Source organism: Peromyscus eremicus, chromosome X (genome assembly GCF_949786415.1).
Source record: "Peromyscus eremicus chromosome X, PerEre_H2_v1, whole genome shotgun sequence".
Classification (NCBI taxonomy): domain Eukaryota; kingdom Metazoa; phylum Chordata; class Mammalia; order Rodentia; family Cricetidae; genus Peromyscus; species Peromyscus eremicus.
The window spans coordinates 19,798,682-19,800,625 of record NC_081439.1 but is presented as its reverse complement, the minus strand read 5'-3'; the positions used below and the strand labels follow the sequence as shown (position 1 = coordinate 19,800,625).

The 1,944-nt window shown below is 47.8% G+C and overlaps 1 long non-coding RNA gene across 1 annotated transcript; it reads right to left on the bottom strand.

Moving 5' to 3' along the window:
* Nucleotides 1–607: 607 nt before the first annotated feature.
* On the bottom strand, nucleotides 608–1,285 carry LOC131899777 (uncharacterized). Its single transcript, XR_009376123.1, has 2 exons — nucleotides 1,145–1,285; nucleotides 608–952 (listed from the first exon to the last, which is right to left on the bottom strand). It is a non-coding gene; the product is annotated as an uncharacterized LOC131899777 (long non-coding RNA).
* Nucleotides 1,286–1,944: the final 659 nt, after the last annotated feature.

Genomic DNA, 1,944 nt, shown 5'->3' with positions numbered 1-1,944 from the left:
TAGACACTTCAAAAAACTCCTAAGGTCAATGTTCACTTGTTTGTGGCCTGGCAGATCACAACCTCCCAGACCATGTTCCACCTAAAATATCTTATTGAACAAGTCTAATCAGTGCTACAGTTGTGAGTTCAAATCACCTTTGTTTTCCCTGGAATTGTACTGCCATTTTTAATAGGATGATATCTTGGGCTCCCCTGAGGCCAAGTGGAGCCTTTAAGTGGACTATGTCACAAAGTGGGATGCAACAAACACTTCAAGGAGGTAAGGGTCCACAATGTCTAAGGTTGAGGCTGGTACTGCTGTCCAAACACCTCACATCATGTAGTATTTCCTACCTGAACCCAGAAACCATTCCCCCAAACCCAGTCCCTGCCAAATACACATGGAAACATCAGCCCTTTCTACTCCCACATCCTGCCCCATGAAATAAAGCATCAGGAGCATGTTCATCCCTGTGGGTGCCAACATTGCAGATCCTTCAGCATCAGCTTACAGGTAGACCTGTTGTCAGACTCCCAGACCTGTAGAAACCAATGTCCCTCTCTTACCAGACCATCTCCCCACCCTTCTTCCCAAGAGTCCACCACAGAACACAGGGAAACTCATCTGCTGTCATCCGATTGCTTTTATTTTCAGCACCATAAGAGGACTCTGTGGTAATGGTCAAGGTAACTGTCAATGTCCATGACTGGACATGACTCAGCGCTAAGATCTCTTGACCATGCTGAGACCCTGCGCTGGCCTAGTCACTAGTGGAGACGCTAGTGCTCGGTGTGACCTCTTCTTCTTGCTCAGGATCACTGGTAGACGGCTCCACGTTGAGCAGATGGCAGTCCTCAAGTGAGGGCTTTCTCCCATCTCTCGCAAAGGTTCTCAGAATCTTCCTGGAGGGTTTTCTCTTTCGCCTCCTATGGCGCCGGCGTCTTGTTCGCCTCAAAATAGTCTTTTGCACCTGCAAAGACAGCAGAGTGAGGAAACAGGGTCTTTGGTATGGGAGAGGATGGTAAGCTTGTGAAGGGGGCATTATGAGGCAAAGGTGTGGGTTGAGGAGGAAATCCATGCCAGGCCAGGGAAAGACAAGATTCCCAGGGGAAGGGAAACTGATCAAGGAAGAAGAAAGGGTACTTAGCTCTGGTCCTCTCACCCTTGCAAATCTTCTTGAAACTGGCTGACCTGCGGCTTTGTCACCTGCAGGGAGACTGGCTTGGCAGGGAGTCGGGGCATTTGATTGCTGGGTCTCTGAGGCTGAGGAGTTGAAATCTCTGCTAGGCTCCCCTGCGTCCTCACTCACCTCCATAATGAGCCTTCCAGAGGTCTGACCCAGAACTCTCAGCACCCTACTGATCTAGCCCCCAGAACAATGCAGGGCCACACCCTTCAACCCTGATTGGTCAGCACAGCCTCGCCAGCCAATATTAACCTGTCTGACTTCACAAAGCACTGCCTCCGACCTCTCTGGACACAGGGTTGAGGGGTGTCTTCTAGAGAAAGCAGGATGTACCTGAGAAATCAGAAAGTACCACCTTGATACCTCGGGGGAGGGGGACTATGGTGGTAAAGGAAATAGAGTCTGTGAGGAGACAGGAGGCTCTTGGTGAGCTTCTCCAAGAGCTATTTCCCAAACCACCTTTCTTTCATGTAGTCAATTCTAATTACAGTGTAAAATGTGGCAGAAAGCCTCCTTCTCCAAACTTGTCCCCATGTCACCCCTACTCCATGGATCATTCTGTTTTGTCTTCCCTTATCCCTTAACTAGTGTTTGGATGTTATTCTGAAAATATTTCCAAAAGTTATCTAACAGTATTTAAAACTTGGGTAGGTGAATCACGTACAAAACACCAAAAAAAAAAATCCCATGAAAAACATCTCCCTGTTCATTAAATTTTTCCACAGTGAAATAATCCCCCACAGTACAATCAGAAAGAAGTAAAAGAAGTTTGGGGG